Source organism: Motacilla alba, chromosome 17, assembly GCF_015832195.1.
Source record: "Motacilla alba alba isolate MOTALB_02 chromosome 17, Motacilla_alba_V1.0_pri, whole genome shotgun sequence".
NCBI lineage: Eukaryota > Metazoa > Chordata > Aves > Passeriformes > Motacillidae > Motacilla > Motacilla alba.
In genome coordinates this window covers 4,418,891-4,440,234 of record NC_052032.1, presented here as the reverse complement: position 1 = coordinate 4,440,234, position 21,344 = coordinate 4,418,891, and the positions used below count along the sequence as shown (strand labels likewise).

Genomic DNA, 21,344 nt, shown 5'->3' with positions numbered 1-21,344 from the left:
TCTTCCACAGAAATTCCTGGGGACAGAAATACCATAAAAAGAAGTTAGGGGAGGTTGTCTCAGCATTAATCCTCAGGGAGGGTAGAAGTGAGACACCCAATTTGATCTGAATAGACCCACATTGCATCGTTCCTGCAGTTTTCCCAAAGCCTCCCAGCCAGGTTATGCAATGATGGCTGAAAGCTTCGTTGACATTCCAAGCTTGCTCACTAGGACCCAAACTCCAGGAGCACACGTACTCTCATTTTTGTCAATACCTAATTATGTGTGCTAATTATTTGGCAGGTTATTAATTATTTTGCTAATTATTTAGACTCTGCATGCGACTGGTCATTCCAAATGATGTACAACATGGGTTGATTTCACACTTCATGCCGTGTTTATCCCAAAGTCAAAAGGGTTTATTTATATTTTTATTCACGATCAGAGGCACAATTGTGGAACACTTGTTCGACACAAGGATCCTGGGAACTTCAGCTGGAATTTCTAAGGAGCCAGCTCTCATTGTGTTGCCTTCCAGGCTGTGTGAGGCTGAATGCTCCTGTTTTGCTGAATGTAATGTTGCATGAAAACTTGCATTCACTTTTTATGAGCCCCTAATTGCAAGTGTTTGTGAGCCATCATCAAATATGGAAACAGGTCCAACAGGACCTTATGGTCTAAGTGACCCATCCTGCCTGGTATTGATCAGCTTGTGAACATTCCCAAGCATCTGTGAGGATGGGAGTCTGGATTGCCATACTGATGGATTTGCACAGCAAAGATGCTTCAGAAAATTAAAATCTATTCATGGAATACTCTGGCAGCAGCAAAAAGAGTTTATATATGGCTTATAAATTCTTCACCAAGCTCTGAGAATAACTGAGTGCTTGCAGGAAAAAGGATTGGGGATGCTCACATAGGAACATGGGTAAGGAAGAATTGCTGCATTTATTTGGGGTGAAATGGTGAACATAAGAAGCAGATAAGAAATACACAGGTGCTTTCAAAAGGCTTCAGGATGGTTTTTCTGCGTGGCTGTTGGCAATTTACTTCTCTGCCTCACTTCCCGTGTCTTGGCTGATGTGGATACTCAATTCAAGGATGGATGTCCAGTGGGATGGGTGGGAAAAAAAGGACAGAAAAGAGAAGTAGCTTTGTGTCTAAGCTGTGTCATAGTGCACACTGAGACACTGGAGAAGGGAGGACAGCCAGCTCCAGAGCACGGCTTGAAAAGTTATGGAAAAACGATTTTTCATGATCTTTATTTCACTCCCATTACTAAGCCACAGGAAAAACAACCTCCTCTGTTGTGGAGCTAAAAATCTCTGTGTATTTTTTTTTTCCTTGGAGCAGCCTTGCAAACTTTTCCTGAGGGCCACCTGTCAGGCAAAGCCTCCTGTCTGCAGCCACTGGAGGCAGGCTCGGTATTGATATTATTTATTTCTCCCATTGCTGTAACCAATTAAACAAAAGCTTACTCGCTCCATAAAGAGCAACAGCCTGGGGAGAGTGGGAGGGAGAGGCATTCCAAACAGGCATTTTATCTCTGACACACACTCCTGGGCAGGGGATTGAAGGTCAATGCATACACATCAGCCTGGGCTGATTGCAGTGCTGACAGCCCCTCCTTGGTTTTATGAAATTATCAATTGATCTGTGATTGCAGAATCTAATCAAAGCTTGGGAAATACGGCCGGGTGGAGGAGCCAGTTGGGCTGGATTGTTCTCCTGCCTCTGGTTCTGTGGGAGGGGCTCTCCAGGAACCCTGGGACAGGGGTTCATGCACAAACTTTGCTATCAGCTGCCTTGTTTGCAGGTCACCCTGCCCTTTTGTGGTGTTTTTTTTTTGCTCACTCACTCTTGAAATGACATAAAGTTGTGACCATATTCACGTGATGAAGACACTCACTGGGGTTTGGCTCTGGCTGAAAGGTTTGCATACCACAAAAGAAGTGTCTGGCAATATTTTGAAGTAATCAAAGACTGGATATTGGTAATTCCTATCCCCAAGAAAACACAAAGACTACTGGATATTTCCCCAAGAAAACAGAGTTTGCTGGAGCCTGACAAAGGAGTCAGAGAGGAGAAGGGAACATCAGCAAGGGAAAATCTAAAAATTTGTATTACTTGAAAAAGGATGAAAAGTGCAAGGTTTATCACGAGTCATCCTCACAAAATATGGAAAGAAGGATTTCATCAGTGATGTGCACTGATATAATTTTAAGTGAGTTATTATAAATCTGATAATATCAATTGCTTTCAGAAAAAGACCCATATCCAGGTGCCATATTATAATTTGGATTGTTCATCTTCCAGCTACCTACTTAAGGAATCCAGTTTTTATGGCAGGAGAAAAAATAGAAAATGTCTTTTGTGACCATTCCAAACGATCAGAAAATAGAAGTCAAAATATCCTTTTCTAAGTTAATTTTGTATTTTACACAAAATACCTTGCACAGAATCTAGAGGAAAAAAAGCTGCATTTTTTTAGTGTTTTAACTTAGCAGAACTGAGCAACATGTGTGGTATAAATTCATGGATATTTTCCCCCTGGAGCTTTCCCTTCTCAAGGCTGGACAGACCTGCTCTATCTTTTTAGCAGGATATAGTATTTTCTAGCCATTCATACTATTTTCTAATCTAAATGCACAGAATTTTCCTTTCACTTCCTTTGCTCTACCACTGAAAGTTCAGCAGTCAGAAGTTGGGATCAGCATTGACCAACCATTAATTAAAAGAATAATGGCAAAGATGTTATTTCAACACATTCCTGCATGCCTCAGCCCTCCAAAGCTGGGGAGCTTGACAGGACCCAGTACTCCAGGTGGAGAGATATTGATATTTTTTCTTGCTCTGAATAACCTTCAGAAGGCAGAAAGAATATCCATTAAAGCCTTCGGAGCATTCTCCATGTTTATGTAGCAACCAGTGGAATTACTCCATCAGGAAAAAAATTACCATTAGCTGCACTAGAAGAGAAATTCAGAATTCTTGCAAAGATCAGGGCTCTGTTGTACCAGAAGATGTTCAGACACATAAGTAAAGACATATTTGGTTTGAGGAGCTTCATGTCTGAAAGGCAAGAAGAGCTTTTGGAATCTAGAATGTCCTAAAATGAAGAGTCTGCTCTTAAAATAACAAAGTAACAATAATGACTGAAGAGTACAAGACTTTTACAGTCAATAACAAAGGAATCTGGAGCAGCGGAGTGTGCTGTGCTCTCTCTTTTGCTAAATAAGACATAGATTATTTGTTCTGCTGGTATAAGGAGCAGACTATTTCTCTCTCTCTCTCTTCCCTCTCTCTCTCTCTTTTTGTTTTTGTTTTCTTTTTTTCCTGTCCAAACGAAGGAAGCAAGAAAACAGCTGTATTGTTTAAATCCCACCTCTTCATTTCCAGGACCATGGATCTAGTCAGAAGGCAGCAGAGATGGGAGAGGTTATCCCTGATCTAGCTGAGGTGGCTCCAGCAAGCACATGTATTTCCTTTCCATGCACCTTTTAAAATGCTTTAGTGTTTGATAAAACAAAGTCAAACTGCAAGGGAACAAAATGATTTTCATAAACATTGCTGTGGGCACAGGGCCCCTTTGGATAATAGAACTTTTATCTCTGTTTTTGAATCTTCAGGCTGCCCTAAATGCACACAATAACAGTAAGTCATTCCCAACATGCACATTCTCCCAGAATTACTGTATTAAACAACTGTGTTAAACAGGTGGGGAGGGAAGGTATATCTCCTTTTATTATCCCTGCACAGAGAAGCTGACTGGGAGGAGCTGGCCTTGCTGTCAGGGATGGAGAAGGTCTGAGCCTGTGGAGGTCAGCTCGGACACTCATCATTTACACTGTGCTGTGCTCATATAAAACTGCAGCTGCAGGGATGGGAATAAACGGGGATTTTTGGGAGCTATGGTGGGGAAAGGGGCTTTTTATTTTAAAGGTAGAGATTTATGCTAACAGGCTGCATGAAAAACTGGGGAGTCCTGGGGATGAGGTTTCACTCTTGCTTAGATATGGCAAAAGAAATCCTCCATCAGCACTCTCTGCACAACCTGTACTGCTAATAACTAAAGTCAGGCTTTGGCTAAAGCTGAAATGGCTTTTTATCATCCCAGCTGAGTCACGGAACTGGAGAGCACTGGGTGAGGATGGGGTGGGACAATTGTCCTCAGAGCCTCTCCTCGTCCCGGCTCAAGTTCCTCCTGTAAGGGGTGGTGTGCAGGGGAAGGGGCTGTGGCTGTAGATATGGATGAGCTCCAGGGGTAAAACATGGACATTCCTTGATGGCAGCCCCTGCTGGGGGAGTGCGCAGAGGGCTGGGACAGAATCACACTGCAGTGCCACTCCCTGCAGCAAAGAGCCCACAGGGTCACACAGGGACCCAGCTGGAGTTCCCAGCCTCCGATCTCCTGCACATCTCAAGGGGCCAGACTGAAAGTTTCTGTGTCTTTGTTTTCATTGTAAGTAGAATCCTGTGATTGAGAAATGTTATTGATACAAAAGCCTTTTCCATGTAAAGTTTGGGGTCAAATTATTGATATTTTTAAATAAAATTCCATTCCATCAGGGAGTATGCATCCATCTCTGTCCTGTGGAGAAGAGTCTCTGTGTTTAGAAATCCTGCTGAGAAGGAACACCACATGCTGGAAATATTTCCTGCCACATTGAGAACTCTTTAGTAAAACTTTGGTGGAAAATAATTTTTAATTCTTCCTTTTTCCTTACAATGTAAAAATTTTGCTGGCAGACCCTCAAAAAAAAAAAAAAAAAGTCACTGGCAGAGCTGAGGTGAAGCAAATTGAACAAGCAGTTATCTGCAGGGCCTCTTCCAGACTCCCTTTATACAGAAAGCCATGATAGTTAATTCTTCACTTATTTCTGGTGATATGAAGTCAGGGGTTTGAGGTACAATGGACTGAAAGCTTCCATTAGAAGAAGGTTGATCCAAGGGTTAGGAAACAGGGTTGATATTTTGAAAGCAACAGTTAAATTTGCTGTCTGGACACATCTTTTCTATGTTACTTTACAGATAAGTGCCCTCAGTCTGTCAGGTTCTCATCTATAAAAATGATAAGAATATTTCCACCTTATCCTAAATGTGTTAGAAAGTAAATCTAGAAGATTGAGGCTTTCTGTCTGTGTGAGCACATATATCTACCTGCAGTTCCTCCTCCCTTTCCACAGAGACATGACTTCATTCTTACAGCAGATTCCCCAATTGCAAAAGTGTTGGCTTTTCCCTGAACCTCCTTTTTCATTTACTGTGCAAAATAATGTTCTAAAGATGACAGAAAATTCTGCCACCAGGCATCAAGTTCATGGTGCTCTCTCTGGCTGAGGCACTGCCTGGGTGAATCTGACTGTGAATGAGATCAAAAGAGGAGTTTTCCTGTCCAAGTTGTCTGGATCAAGTGGTGTGCACAGTGAAACAATGTGGGTCACACATCCTTGGACTGTATTTATTAATTATGGTTATATATAATAGGAATATATTACATTTAATACATATTTTGATTAAAAGGTGAGCATTATCTGTGTACTGTTATTTATCAATTATAATTATTATTTGAATCTGAAGAACAATAATGTCTTTTGGCCTAAGCAAAGGTGCTTTCTTCTTTTATTCTAGAGCAAGCTGATATTTATTTCTACATGGACAACACAAAGCCTGAGATTGCAGAACTGGGCTGGGAAAGCTAAAATCTATTCCAGTGATCCGTGGGGCAATTCTGATTAATGCTCTGACAGGTCTTGCTTGAGTTTCCCTACCTGCTGAAGTAATTCAGATACAACATCTCATAAGAGTGCTGCTAAATTTATGTTTAATTGCCTCTAGAACAGAGGTGTTTGGAGGTGCACAAAGAAAAGTGCACATTCTGCACATTCTGAGAGCCTGGGAGAGGCTGTAATAGGATACTTTGCCCAGTCAGAGGATTTGAAACCATCTCACCTTCAGCATCAGGATCAGAACAATCCCATGTCCTACATGGTGCCCTTGCACAAGGCTTGGGAACACCTCACCCTGTCACCCAAGGGACCCTCAAGGTGCTGTGGAGATAGCAGCAGGCTCAGACCACGCTTGGAGTTATCTTTTGCACAATTTACCCCTTTATCATTTCGGTGGTGAATGCACCAATCAGGAATTTTGTCTGTGATTAGAAACCCACTTGAAATCAATGGGAGTCTTCCAGCGAGCAGAATTTGAGTGCAGGAGTTTGTGAGACTGCTCAGGCCTCTCTGGATGAAAGGCACAGCTCTGAAATGCAATTCAAAAAAAAGTTCATTCTTCCACACATTCCTATTTACAGGAATATACGTGCCTCCACCTACTTCAGCACACTGAAAGGAATCTGCTGCAAGAATAAAGCTTATCAAAGCCTAAGCACATCACAATCAGCCTTCTGTGTAGATGCAAAACCTTACTGAGCAGCAGCAACACGAATTAAACCCAACAGAGGAAGACAGAGACTCATTAAAAGGCCTTATAACAAATCAGTTATCAGACATTTAAACTTGTTAGAATAAACCTGTTAAAGAAATCCTCAGCAAAGCTAATTAGGTCGGTGTCGCAGTGGCACAATGGCTCCCTTCTTCCACAGAAGACTTAATGGCAGCATAAGCCTGTTAAAGGCATACACTAAATATACAATAAGCCAGCTATTTATAGGATACCTCAGTCAGTTCATCCTCCAAACCTGACCTACCTACAAATTGCCCCTGGAGAGAGCTCTCCTGGGCTCCAAATGCCTATTGAAAACCCAGAACCATGTGCCTTGCTTGTGAAAGAGACATCCATGGATGTGCCCCTTTTCCCAAAAAAATGGGACTGGTGATGGCTGTGGAAGAGTGACATGATTGAGGGGTTTTTGTTTTCCTTTCTCTCTCTGTTGTACTCAAGGCACAGATTAACCAACAGAACCTATTCTCAGAGCTTTAATGACAATATTGATCGAGTATTGGTGAAGCAGCAAGGAAAGAAAGAGAATAAAAATAATTACTTTGCCCCTATAGAGTGGTTTTTGTCAACACGTGTAGAGATGGATGATTTGGAGATTGAAGACATTTAACTGAGGTCTGGGACTGTGTTTTTTTCCAAGTTCTGCCTCCGGTTTTGTGTAAAACAGGTTCTTTCTACATCCCTCTTATGAACAACAGGGTCAGTTCTGCTTCCTTTTGACTTCACCTAAGGTTTGTGAGGCAAACCTTAGAACTTCCCTCAGGATGATCTGCAGAGCCCAAACAGGCTTTGGTAGAGGGTGCTAGAATTCCCCTGGGGGTTTAGTCCTGCTGGTGTGGATAGCTGCAAACCATGGTGCTCTCAGTTGTAACATTGCCCATAAATACCTCAATATATGGCTGCATTTGTGCCTTTATGTTGTGTAGGCAAAGAACTGGGTGGGAAACTGCAGTTAGCTCAGTCTGGCTTCCAGGTGGAAGTTACACAAACACAAATACTCCTGAGAAGAGTATTAGATCTGTAATTTATCTCTTGTATTAGACAGATGCAAGGAGAAGTGAGGAGGAGGAACGAGATTCCCTTGAGAATATGTGTCTATCAGCAGCAGCAGAGCTAAAAATAGATCCCAGGTGTCCAAGTTGGTCCTGAACATTTTATACAATAGATCACTCCCTCCAGAGGTGAGCTGGGTGATTTTCCTCAGGAAACATTGGAAGAGTTAAATGCTGACTGGCTGGGAGGGAATTGGTCTATAACTAACAGGGAAAGAAATGTTTATTCCTGGAGAAGGTGTCACAAGCATAAGAAGAGCTTGAAAACAAGAATTGAGCACGACAAAAAGAAACACTTGACAGCCACAGCCCTTTCAGCTGCCTTGAGTGTGCAGAATTCATTGCTGGCAGAGACTGAGCTCAGGGTATGAATCTACTGGGACACGGGGGATGACAATGCTCTCTCGGGGACATCTGGGCTGGTTCAGAGCTGCCACAGGCAAATGGATACCCAGAGGGGAAAATAGGGGGGAAAAGAACCTCTAGGATTCCCCAGACTTGAATTTCTGCCTAATGTTTAACCCACAGAGAATGAAGTGATTGGTATAGAAATCTGAAACCTGCTGGTACCAGGGCATGTCTGGGCAGCAGGAAGTGAAGAAGGATTGAGGCAAAGTTCCTGGTTAGGAATATCCCCATTTCCATGGAAAGGCAGCAGCTGAGCTCAGGACTACTCAGGGAGAGGTGTGCACACACAGAGTACATAGCAGTCTTTGCTTTGGGAAGCATCCAAATAAAATAAACGAACTGGAGTTTTTATACTCACTCTTCAACATGCTGCTTGGGAAACAGTGCCATAAAAGCTGCATCTAAACAGCTGTGCTCCACACAAAGATCTTGGTCCCAGACACCTGGATAGGGTACTCACACCACGGCTCCTCCTTGGTTTACCTGACCATGTTTCTGTAAATAGATTCCTGAATATTTTGATTTGTCCTTTCCTGCTCTGGCCACTAACCAGACTAGCCCGAGGGGCTGCGTTTATGCAGAGTTTTTTGTGAAGCACTTTCAACACAGTTCCTGAAAATCGATGGCATCACTTTGTCTTAACCAGATAAAAAGTCCCTGTTGAAGGTGAGAAATAATATTGCTCAAGGCATGTGGTTACTGTGAGGTAACAACAGCTCCACTTCTCAGGGTGCTGGAATGCACCAGCCATCAACCTGGTGACTCACTGCATACCTGAGGCAAAATGCACTTATCTCAGAGTAGCAGCATGCTCTCAGACATGGCATTCCTCACTGATTCAGATTTTCTCCCAAATAAATAACAAATAATACACAGTAGTGAAAAAAAAAAAAAAGTTACTTCTTATTCCTCCCCCTATGTTCAATACTTGCCAGGTATATTGATCCAAAGTTACTGGTGATGGTCCATTCTGACCTGGACTTCTGTTGTTGAAAAAAAAGGGCATTTAGATTGCATGAATCTGGAATGTTGGAACATGCTGGACTCCCTGTCCTGGAGATTTGGATCTTAGGCTCCAGAAAACAGAATTTCCCTGCTGTGTTGTGTGGCAGAGAGCCACACAGACTTGGCTGTTATTTATAATCCAGGGAGAAAAAGACAAAGCCACCCCTCCCAGAGGCTGAAAACAAGGCCCAGAGAGTTACAATGGATCAGATCAATTGAACTGTCATGAGTGGGATGTGTGTTTGTGGCATGACTTGGATTTCTGCTGGGAGTGGTACCATTATTCCATGCTCACATCCAGTGTGGGGCCTTCCAGCCTGATGGGGAAATCAAGAAGAGAAGCACTGACCCTCTCACTCTCATCAGAATTAGCTGGGACTCTGGATGACAGTGTCTCTTCTGCACCTCTTTTAATCAAGCTAAACCCTCTTTGTCTTATGCCTGCTTCACAATAACCACACCTCTTGCTTTGCCATCTCCTTAGCAGTGAATTTTTGGGGGGCTCTGTGAGACAGGAAACAGTTACAAGAACACAGATATGTTGGAGTGAGGAATAAGGAAAAAATCCATTGAACATTCTAGTCCCTGCATTTGACTTCACATGGGTTTCATCTGCCAACTTTTTTTTTTTTTTTTTTGAGTGGTCTGAAGTGCTGAGTGATTGCAGATAGCGGCAGAGTGAGGCTTGAAGCCTTCTGTGCAGCTCACGATGGGCTGGGAGTTACAAGTAGTTCTCTTTTGAAAGTCGTAGTCCAAGTTCAGAAGGAAACTAAACTGCAGGTGATGAATACTGATGACTTGTGCTTGGTCCCACACAATAGCAACAATGGTGAATATGAAAGACTGCTAATAAAGAATAAGGATTTGTGCCTAAATGGGAAAATCAGCAGATATAAGCTCTAAAGGAAAGTATTCAAATCCTCTGCTTCATCCTCCTAAAATTTAGGAATTCATCTAAGCACAGATTTGGTTCCCTTTAGAGTCAACACAGAGAGAGACAATTTCAGGAGGAAATTCAAGCCATGTCAAAGACACTGTCTAAGATAACAGGAAGATTACACCTGTAGAGTTAAAATTACCACTTTCTGTTAACTGCAGAGAATGTTTAGATGAATACCTGAGACCAAATGTCTGGCCTGTTATAATTCCCCACGAATCCAATGGATCAAATCATTAATTTGTATCATCTAGTCTTGGCCAGGAGCTGTCATATCAATGACAGTGGGGAAACAGTCTTTGGAGCTGGGAAACAACCAATTCCCACTGCTCTTTCTGCCCACTCTATGTTCCCAGATTTGGCCTCAGAGTGGTCGCTGCCTTATTTTAAACTTCAATGAAAGACAAATCATTATTCCTTCTTTCTCACAAGGCATCTGCTAAGAAGCAGACCAGCAGGAAAAAATACCAAAAAAAGCTAATTGGAAAGCTGTGTCTCAAGAAATTAAAAATGTTATTCTGCAACCCCAGAAGGTCACGGTGCTCAGAGCAAGTGTCCTGAAAGGTGGGTGCCCAGGACAGCTGGAGTTCAATTCTGAAGTTACGGCATTTCTGCCTTTGTTAGTTTGAACCTGGAAAGGGATTTTTCTAAATGGATAAATTTGGGATATGTTAATCTAGAAACAATCTAAAGATGGGGAAGCACCTATTTGGAAAGATAAGTGAGTTCAGAATTTTTAAGGTGTCTAAGAACTGCACTGAGAATCATTATTCATTTTAATGCAGGAGAACTAGAAATTCCTATTAGAAAAAAAAAACAAAACAAACAAAACCAAAAAACAAAACCCAAACATTTCCCAATTGCTTCTTCCCACTCTGTTGGGACCTGCCAGAATTTTGTCTTGGCTGGAAATTTCATCCTTTGCCCAGCCACTGCAGAAGATTCAACTTAAACCTTTAATTCTGCATTTGGGGGTGATGGAAACAGGCTCTGCATGCTGCCTGCCTCTTGGCCTGACCCTTGAGCCCATTCACAGCCTTCTTGCTGCCATCCTTTAGAACAGCCTGGTAGAGCCCTTTGTGTCACCCATCCTGCTTGGGGAACACTGGGACACTCCTCCAGGTGCTCAGGGATGCCAGCAGCAGATGGATCTGGTGGGTGCACAGGATATCTCTGCAGCCAGCACAAAGCACAGTCTGGGGAAGATCACTGCTTGCTGTGATATTGTTTGCAGAGGAAAAAGAGGAAATATATTTCACAAGAGACTGGGAGAGCACCAGAATATCAATACAATGCTCACAAAGCAAGTTTAATCCATTTTTAGCCTGTAATAAACAATGAAGTCTGTGAAACCTTGACAAGAATACATTGTGCATCCTCAAGGAGGACAACACAACAGGATATGTGGGAAAGAAAAGTTTGCCTGTAGCATGAGAAGAACACAGAGTGGAGTCTGAATATCTTCACCAGCTCATGGGACTCTGGAGTGAGCTTTGCTGTAGAATCACAAACAGAGATGAAGAATTCACTGTGTGCAGCTGGCACATACAGCTCCTTTTGCAAGAGATAATAATGGTACTTTGTGCTGGCCTGTTTGGGGTAGAGTGAATTTCCCCTATAGCAGCTCAAAGAATCTGGTGTAGGTCTGTGACCAAAATATTTGTTGTTAACACACTCATGATTTTGATAATGAACATCTTGCTCAGCAAGGAAAAGGGTGAAAAGAGGATTTTAGTTAAATTAGTCATCTTTTGTTTGAGATCCAGCTGGGTATTGGTCTACCTGTGGGACATGGTGAGTGGTTGCCTTTGTCTCGCTTCTTTTGTTTTCTTTTAATCATCTTCTACTGCTTCAATTTTGACTTTTTTTTCTCTTGACCACCAAGTTTTCTTGCTTTTATTTGCCCTTTTCTCTTCCCCCAGGCCCCTGGAGTATGGGCTGGAGGGCAGTGAGGGGATAACTGTGCTGTGTTGAGCTGAGCACTGGGGTTAACCCACACCCACAGCACACCTGGAACACACCATGAAAACGCCTTTGTCCATCATTGTGGCAGCAGTTAAGCAATCAACATGGACACTTCTCTGCTTTCTAGGTCTCTCAGTGCCTAGAAAGAGTCCAAATTACTGTTCTAATAAAGAGTCCAAATTACTGTTTCCCCATCCTCATCACTACCATAATTTTTTGTTTGCCAATTGCAAACTCTTTTTGAGACTCTCTTTTCACCCAATGTGTTGTGAATTTCTGTTCTTCTTCATATTCTCCCCGTTGGTCTGGTTTCTATTTTCATCATGGGAACAAATATTATAGTTTGAAGAAGTCCAAACACTTCTTTTAAGATATCTGTGGAAAGAAGGGTGAAAAAAAAGTGAGGATTGGATGTACTAAAATTGTTAAAAGCTCAAAAAAAATTCCTTACTGGAAGAAGAAATAGAAATCCTTGTTCAATGGAGCTTTGCTGATTTGGGGTGAAGATCGAGGCTTTGTTCATTGTAGGGAGAAGGTGAGTTGAAATACTCAAGACTAAAAAGAACAGACCACTGAAAAGAGAAAGCTACTGAAGTGAAATAATTTTGTTTTTAAAAATGGCATCCAGAAACCTTATCTTTGACACATAAGAACAGACACATAGCCAAATATGCTGTAACCTGCTTAGGTTTCCAAAGCAGCAAATTAAACCAGTGGACTATGCAGTGAGTGTCCATTCAGATGAGCAAAGCTCATTGAACACAACAATACTGTAAGAGAACATGTTGAATACTCAATGCACCAAATAATCCTCTTTCGATACAGAGACAGTCACAGCTTTGGGAACAAGGCTGCAGCACTGTATGTGTGACTGGAGGGGGGCAGACAGGGAAAACATTCTGGACAGGAAAAGCATAAGCAAAACTACTCTTTTTACATTGTTTTATCTTTCCCTCTACTTATATTTTTATTATATTGATAGAAAATCTTATTTCCAGACAGGACATCTGACCTGGGAGTTGGTTGACTTGGACTTTCTGGATGGAAGTGTTACTTCCTAGAGAATTTTATCACAGAGTTACAGGATAATGGAATACCCTGAGTTGGAAGGGACCCATCAGGATCATCCAGTGCAGCTCCTGGCCCTGCACAGACACCCTACAATCCCACCCTGTCGTTGTGAGTGTTGTCCAAGCACTCCTTCAGCTCTAGCAGCCTTGGGGCCATACATTCCCTGGAGAGCCTGGGCAGTGCCCAGCACCCTCTGAGACAAGAACCTTTCACTGATATCCAACCCTGACACACCTGCAGCCCTTGGGTCATGAAATGTTCCCCAGGTCTGTGAGACCTTTGGGTGCCTGAAGAGTATCAACTCATTTGTTTTCTCTCTCTCCCTCTTCACAGGAATATGAAATATCATTCTGGGTGGTGCCAAACCCTGCTAGACCAAATCACAGAAGCCTTCTCAGGCGCAGTGAGGAAAGACACCCAGAATTGTTGCATTGGTTGTGTTGGCAAATCCCATGTGGCTGCACTGCAGGTTCATGGAGCCTTTGCTTTCATTTCAAACAGCCTCGTGTAGGACACAAGGCTTCCCCTTCTACTTCTGGTAAATGCCAAGAGCATCAATGAAAAAACACACTGATGATAACCCCATGTGCCATTTATTTGTTTAAACAAGGCTTTGACCTTGTTTGTATGTTCTGTGTAAGACCCAATTCCTGAATTTTCCCTGCTGTGGAGTTCCCTCTGCAGCCTTGCACCAGAGGCATCTGTGAGAATCATTTCAGTCCTTTGTTTGAGCCAGTGTGACAGAATCCAAGGTGGCTCGCCAGGAAGTGTGCCTTGTGGCTGAACAGTCCCTTGGAAAAAAGGCACAACTCAGGAGATTTGGGTGCCCTGTCATTGACATAAGCTGAGCTTCAGCCCTCTTGGAGCAGCTTGGAGTTAACGAAACAGCTTCTAATTCTGCTTAGGGAAGATTTGCTGAAGATTTAACTTAAGACAATGTTCTGTAGTCACAGGGGATGGGTGAGAGAAGGGCAGAGTGTCCTTGCAGGCCAGAGAAGGGCTTGTCCCGGCAGGAAGGAGGGCATCTCCCACTGCCCTCCTTGGCCCACATACCCTGCACGAGGTGGCTGATTATTTTCCCTCTGTCAGCATCGCCCAGCCCAGCCCAGCCCAGCCCCACCTCTGCCTAGGGGTAGTGTCTGGAAACCTCAGGGTCCCTATCTGGAAGCGTCACATCACAGCATGGTTAAGCTCTGCCCCTGCTCTAGGCTGCCTTTGCTGGTCTGCTGAGGTTTATCAGGGTGGGTCATGCCTTTGAATCAGCCCCATCTCCACTCCTCATCCCAAGCCATCCCCAAACCCAGCAGAGGGACTTTCACCTGGGGGGCACAGCCGGGCCGGGAGTGCAGCCGGCTGCATCCAGAGTTAGCTTGGCTTGGTTCTGCTCACCTCAGCTCGGCTCAGCCTGGCTCAGCTCAGCTCAGCCCGGCTCAGCTTGGCCCAGCTAATGATGTCCACCCAGCTCAGCTCATCCCTGTTCAGCTTGGCCCGGCTCAGCTCAGCCTGGCTCAGCTCGGCCCGGCTCGGCTCATCCCAGATCAGCTCATCCCAGCTCGTGTCCACCCAGGTCAGCTCATCCTGGCTCAGCTCATCCCTGCTCAGTTTATCCCCGCTCAGCTCGGCCCGGCTCAGCTTGGCCTGGCTCATCTCATCACGGTTCATCTCATCACGGCTCGAATCGGCTCGGCTCAGTTTATCCAGGCTCAGCTCGGCCCGGCCCAGTTTATCCCGGCTCAGTTTATCCCGGCCCAGTTTATCCCGGCTCAGTTTATCCCGGCCCAGTTTATCCCGGCTCAGTTTATCCCGGCCCAGTTTATCCCGGCTCAGTTTATCCCGGCCCAGTTTATCCCGGCCCAGTTTATCCCGGCTCAGTTTATCCCGGCTCAGTTTATCCCGGCTCAGCTCGGCCCGGCTCAGTTTATCCCGACTCAGTTTATCTCGGCCCAGTTTATCCGGGCTCAGTTTATCCCGGCCCAGTTTATCCCGGCTCGGCTCCGCTCTCGCGGCACGGCGGGCGCTGTCCGCGGTGCTGAACCGCGCCGCCCGGCGGGGCTGGGAGCGGCTCGGCTCGGCCCGGCCCGGCCCAGCTCCCCAGGCAGAGCCGCGATCCCCGGAGCGAGGGTCGGGCCAGGAGCATCCTGCTCTCCCACCGGCCGGGAGCCCTCCGGGTCCGGGCGGAGAAAACTGAAGGCGAGGGGGTAGGAAAAAAAAATAAATTAAATAGATGGGGTCTTCCTGGAATAGCAGCCGGCCCCTCTGCAGCCTCCTCCCCGAACCCCTCGGTTCCCCCCTCGGCGGACAAGTTTCGGCCCCTCCCGCAGCCCCGTCCCGCGGCCCTTCCCGGTCTCACCCTCCCTTCCCACGGCCCAGGCTCCGTCTGGCCGGAGCTTAAGTCCCTCCTTTCTGCCCCCGGCCCCTCCCCTTCTCTAATTATGTACAAAACACTTCTTAGAATAAAATGGCCAAGCTGGGGCTCCGCCTTGCTTTCCTCTTCCCCATTCATCCTCTCTAGCCCGCTCCAAGCCCCTCCCCCGGTGGCAAGCCCAGCCTCTCGCTTCCCTCCTGGAGCTCTTTTCATTTTTATTTCTAACCCCCTCTCCATTCTCCCTGCTGCCTCTGCTCTTTCCCCCGATGGCTACGAACTGAGCAGCAGAAGAGAGGGGGGGCACAGGAAGGGGGGAAAAAAAAGCAAGAAAAAGGAAAAGGAAGAAGGGGAGAAGCGGAATTCTTTTTTTTTTTTTTCCTTGCCTCTGCCCTTAATGCCCGCGATCTGGATCAAGGAAGGGGATTTTCTGTCTGAGCATGAAAAGGACTGCTAGAGCCCCAGGATTTTCACGCCTGCAGTATCAGCCCCGCACCCAGTATGCGAGCTGGACAGAGAAGCTCTCCCACAAGTTCCTACCGAGCCGAATAAAAGCCACGGGCGAGCCGATCTCCGCCACAGAGGGACATTAGCATCAGGTAAGGCGAGCGCTGCTGCGCTGCGGCTGCGGCGCTGCTCCTGCCCGTGTCCGTGTCCGTGTGTCCGTGTCCGTGTGTCCGTGTCCGTGTGTCCGTGCCCGGGGCCGGGGCCGGCTCCCCGTCCTGCCGCGCGTTGTGTAACGCGGCCCCTCCGCCCCCTGCCCGCACCCCCGCCCTGGGCAGCGCCCGCTGGCCAGCGGGGATGGATGGCCGAGTCCCGCAGCTCCCGTAGCCGTTCTGCCAGCGTGGTGCTGACCGAGGGGCCGAGATTGGCGCACCGGGAAGGATGGGAGCGCTGCTTTTACTGGGGCAGCCCCCCCGGAGGATGGGCGGCAATTGGGGTTCAGCCCCGGCGCGGCTGGGCTGGCGGCGAGGCGGGGTGGCGGTGGGGGTGGGAGGCAGCCAGGATCCATCTGTATTCCGGAGTATCGATACATCCCGGAGCAGGGGGGGACCGTCCCCAAGGAGATGGTGTCATCTCCACTTAATCCGCTGCTCCGCTTTCGCAAGTGACAAGCAAATCGCGGAGGAAAAGGAAAGTCTGTCGCCTCGAATCCCACACTGGGCTGATTGCCTCTACTTCCAGCGGGGACGGCAGACAGCGGCAGAGCCGGGGGAGGGTAGAGATGGCGGGGAGCTGCACCCCACGGTGCTGGAGATGGGTTTTCCCCACATTCATTTCCCCCTTCGGCGCTGCTTGTGAGGCTGGTGCGGAGCATAACTTTGCCTTTTTCCAGTCCTTGTGGAATGGCGGGACGGAGGGCATCTCCATGCCGTTGCATCATCCCCGGGGTCCAGCACAGGCTGAGTCTAAAGCCCCAGAGACCTTCTGGAGAGAGGAGGGAGGTTATAGGTGTGTGTGTTTTGGCTTTGGAGAGTCCCCCCGTGCTGCTACCTGAGAGTGGGGAAGGGGAGAAGGTGTCACTTCTTGGATGCAGTCTCCTCTTCGTGGAGGGAGCCCAGCAGCAGATTAAATGCTGGCAGAATTGGTGTTTGAATTTAGCCGTGTGATTGACATCTGCACTAGGCAGGACAGAAGGGTCCTTCGTGCTTTACTCTGGCTGCTCATCTGGCTGCATAATAATAATGTGTTCATGGCAGTAAATCTGCTTTCCTAGGAGTTGCAGAGAAGTATTTGGGAAGACAGTGAGAGGAGGAGGGAGCGAGTGAAGAGGAGATGTGGCTTTGGTGTAAGGAACATGAAAGGCTTTTGAAAAAAATTCCTTATAAAGGAAAAATATCGATCAGCTGTGCTTGCGAGTAGCAGACAGACAGCCCTGGACTCTCTCCCTCCCACACACCCCAGACAAGCCACCGTGGTCTCCCTGGAGCATGTACACGCCAAGCACAGCCAGCACACGCTGTGGAGCTCACAGCCCACCCCAGGCTCACACGCAGCACCTCGGGCTCGCTCTGCTGTGGAGGCAAACCCCTCTCCGAGCTCTGCAGCCCCGCAGCTCCCACACGCTCAGCCACACAGGTGGGGTCCACACACACCGAACGGGCAGAAATAGCTGCATTGATATTCTTATTATGTAAATCAAACCTTCAGAAGTTCACATGAGCACACACACGCTGCCGTCTTTGCAGGGCTCGCAGTAGGTGGTTTGTTCCTCCAGTGTAGCTTTCTCTCGTAGTTGGCTCCAAGCATTGATTTGGGGTTTGTCTGACTCCAAAGCCCTTTGCAACTCAGCAGAAAACCCTCTACATTTGGTGTGTCTACGTTTGTTTTATGGCTCTTTGCAGATTCCCAGGACTCGGGAATGATTTCACTACTGGAAAGGCAGAGGATCAGCAGACAGGGAAGCAGGGAAATGGCTGGGGGAGCGGTGGCATTTCCATACTCATCATGCCTTCTCTGATCAAGAGCTGGAGTCTGGGAGTATGGGAAGAGCTCTGCTGGAGTTACATAGCTTTTAAGTGTGCGTGAGTGTGTGCGAGCAGAACCACACACACATCGATGGCTAAATCACACAATGCAAGGCTCCACTTCAGGCTTCCCCTGGTTCAGAGAAAAACCCTCCCATCCTCAGGGGACAGAAACTCCCTTGGCATGCCCCTTTGATCAGAAATGACAGAGTGGGCACAGGGGAGATGATGTCACTGGTGTTAGAGGTGCTTAACATCCCACTCTGACCTTCCTCCTCTTCCCCTCTTTCCATAGGGCCTAGTGAAGGCACAAGCCTCCAAGAGCAGGAATACAATGAGGCTGACTAAAGTCTGTGTTAAAACTTTGGAAAGGAGGAACATGTGGTGAATTGGCTAGTTTTCGGTAAAATGTGTCCCAAAAGAAATGTCACGGGATTTGTCTCTGTTCCCTCCTAACCACCACTGTTTACTACATTGGAAGTATGTGTAAGGCGGATGCTAAACACTCCGTGGGAATGGGTCTGCCGGCAGACAATAGTCATTGTTGTCTGTGTGACAGAAATAGTTCAAAGCCAAATCCTCCCATCTTTGTGCAGGCAGGAGCCCCACCACCTTCTCCAGGTGCATTGCTCAGGAGAGCATGGCAGGAACAGGCTCCAGAGCCAGGGATCCACACCCAGCTCCCAGGAATGGATGTGGATTTCTAGACTTTACCCAGGACTTGGTATTTACAGCTGATGCAGAGATGTTGAGAAAGCAGGAAAAAATTGATAGGGGAGGTCTGGAAAAAAATCACTGAAGAACATAAATGAGGGTGAAGAACCCCCGAGCACCGTGAGTCATGACGTTCGGAAATGGGAAATCAGGGAGGGACCCCCAAAAAAGGGAACACACCCTGCGACCCGCTCAGCCCCGCATGGCTCTGCTCAGCCCAGCTCGGCCCTGCTCAGTCTGGCTCAGCCTCCTTCAGCCCCTTGCAGCCTGGCTCAGCCCTGTTCAGCCTTGCTCAGCCCCGTTCAGCCCTGCTCAGCCTGGCTCAGGTCTAGCTCAGACTCCTTCAGCCCCTTGCAGCCCAGCTCAGCCCCGTTCAGCCCCGCTCAGCCCAGCTCAGCCCCGCATGGCCCCGTTCAGCCCGGTTCAGTCCTGCTCAACCCCGTTCAGCCCCTCTCAGCCTGGCTCAGCCCCGTTCAGCCCCACTCAGCCCCACTCAGCCCCGCTCAGCCTGGCTCAGCCCCGTTCAGTCCTGCTCAGCCCGGTTCAGTCCTTCTCAGCCCCGTTCAGCCCGGTTTAGCTCGGCCCAGCCCGGTTCAGCCCGGTTCAGCCCGGTTTAGCCCGGTTCAGCCCCGTTCAGCCCTGCTCAGCCCGGCTCAGCCCGGCTGCGCCAGCGCGGCGGGCGGGCAGTCCCGCCGGGCCCCAGGAGGGGGCGCTGTGGCTCCACGCAGCGCCGGGCGCGGAGCAGCGCGGAGCGGAGCGGGGCTCGCCCGCACCCCTGCCCGCATCGGCACCGTGCCCGCATCACCGTCCATCCCTGCCCGCATCGGCACCGTGCCCGCATCACCGTCCATCCCTGCCCGCATCGGCACCGTGCCCGCATCACCGTCCATCCCTGCCCGCATCGGCACCGTGCCCGCATCACCGTCCATCCCTGCCCGCATCGGCACCGTGCCCGCATCGGCACCGTGCCCGCATCACCGTCCATCCCTGCCCGCATCGGCATCCGTGCATCCGTGCCCGCATCACCGTCCATCCCTGCCCGCATCGGCACCGTGCCCGCATCACCGTCTATGCCTGCCCGCACCACCGTCCATCCCTGTCCGCATCGGTATCCATCCTTGCCCGCATCACCATCCGTGCCCGTATCATCGTTGCCCGCATCATCCTTGCCCGCATCACCATCCGTGCCCGTATCATCCCTGCCCGCATCACCATCCGTGCCTGCCCGCATCACCATCCAACCCTACCCGCATCACCATCCGTGCCTGTATCATCCCTGCCCGCATCAGCATCCCTGCCTGCATTCCCCGGCAGCATCCCCTGCCCGCACCCCTGCCCGCATCCCTTCCCGTATCCCTTCCCGCATCCCTTCCCGCATGCCTGCCCGCATCCCTTCCCGTATCCCTTCCTGTATCCCTGCCTGCATCCCTGCCCGCATCCCTGCCCGCATCTTCTCCCGCATCCCCGGCCCCCGTGCCCAGCCGCGGATAAGGCGGAGGGGCCGGGGGTGGGCTCTCGGTGCCGGCGGGGCTCTGCTCCTGGAGCCCCGGTGCGGCTGGACGGGTGCGGGCCGCCTCCTCCCGCCACGGAGCCGCGGGGCGAGCGGAGCCTGCGGGGAGCCGGCCCGGTGCGAGCAGGGATCGTTCACCCGGTGATGAAATGCAGCTACTTCTGGGACAGAGCCCAGCAGCTTTTCCGTGCCAGCAAATACTACAGGGGAAGTGAAAAATCACTTCATGCATTGGAAGTGCAGAGATGAACTTAGTGAGGCAGAATATAAATTACCCAGACCGAGGAAGCTTGTGCCCAGTTGTTTGATTTACACCATCCTGCTTGCAAAAGTATCATGAGATCTTTAACAACTGTAAGGACCTTGGCCCATTTCCTTCCAGGCCACACAGAGCAGCTTTTCAGAAAGGGAGGATATCCACACACGCAGATCTGGCCTCTAAACAGATCCATGGCTGGGGACTGGTCCTGCTGTTCTCCCTCTCCCCTGGAAGATGGCTGCCAGGGCAGGGAATGGTGCTGAGCTGAGTCAGGGCAAAATATCTCCTCCTGGCAATGTGTGTACTCCAGAGTGTTCGTGGATGCCAGGGAAGGTTTTCCCCTGCCTGCTGTGCCTCTGCATGGCCACATCCAGCTGATGTGCTGGGCCTGGAGCATGCTTGGCCAGGGCTCCAGCAGGCTTGTGGCTGCAGGTGGTGTGGAAAAGGGAAATGTTATCAAGGAGAGAGACCTGGAGAAGCAAAGTGAAAATACCTGCTGGGTACTTTTGTCTGGAGAGAGGATGGGCAGAGCAGGACCAGACAAATGAGGTGACATTCCCAGGGTTTGGAGTAGGCACGGGACAGCTGTTGCTGGCTTGATGAGCTAAGCCACGCAGTGCCAGGGAAGGAAAAGTCCTGACTAGTGGGAGGGAGGAACGGGAGAAAGAGCAGGAATCAGAGGAGCAGCTGATTTAGAGTGAGCTGAAGGCTGTTGAAGGACTTAAGTTTATTTCAGGAATGCTGGATCACATCCGAAGTGGAGGTGGCATAAACTGGGTATATGAACATGTCATTTTGGAAAGAAAACAAGAGTCAGGCCCAGGATTCCCCTGAGCCTGGGCTGGGGAGTTTAACACAGCATTTACAGCCCCCTGCTTGGGGAGTTGTTTTCCTGCAGCCTTGAGGCAGAACCTGCAAGCAGCTTCACAGGAGAAAGATGCTTATTTGTTTTTGCTATTTGTTCTTCTGAAGTCATGTGTTCTACATCCATTTTATTGTTGCCTGCACGGTGCAGCTGGCAGAGCTCAGCTCTGCACAGAGCTGCTGCTGTGGCTGAGTGGGACCCACGGTGGAACCCGTGGTGGTGGCATGTTTCTGGGTGTTGACATGGCATTCCCCAGTGCTTGAACTCTCACACATGTGATTCCTGGC

The 21,344-nt window shown here is 48.4% G+C and overlaps 1 protein-coding gene across 1 annotated transcript in view; it reads left to right on the top strand.

The window, feature by feature from the left end:
* Window positions 1-15,398: 15,398 nt before the first annotated feature.
* Window positions 15,399-21,344, top strand: part of BRINP1 (BMP/retinoic acid inducible neural specific 1) — an 87,844-nt gene continuing 81,898 nt past the window's right edge. The window contains exon 1 of the mRNA XM_038156352.1: window positions 15,399-15,840. The gene's annotated coding sequence lies outside the window, so the exon portion shown is untranslated. The remainder of the gene's footprint in view (window positions 15,841-21,344) is intronic.